Source organism: Asterias amurensis, chromosome 19, assembly GCF_032118995.1.
Source record: "Asterias amurensis chromosome 19, ASM3211899v1".
In the NCBI taxonomy this organism is placed as follows: Eukaryota; Metazoa; Echinodermata; class Asteroidea; order Forcipulatida; family Asteriidae; genus Asterias; species Asterias amurensis.
This window is the reverse complement of record NC_092666.1, coordinates 15,321,697-15,321,913: the sequence shown is the minus strand read 5'-3', so window position 1 is coordinate 15,321,913 and position 217 is coordinate 15,321,697.

Sequence of the window (217 nt, the reverse complement as noted above, 5' to 3'; positions counted from 1 at the left end):
TTTTCGCTCACACATCATAGATTCTGCGTGTGCGTGCGTGTCGAACTCATAAATCACGCCGTGCGTACATGAAATTTGAGCCCATCAACTTTGGTACCTCAGTCTCTAATAGTCACTTTCTAAAAAGCTAAACAGCGGTTTTCAAAATTTATTTTTGAAGTATTTGATGTCAATTTGTTTTATGATACTCATGTAAACTGCATGGATTATTAAAAAT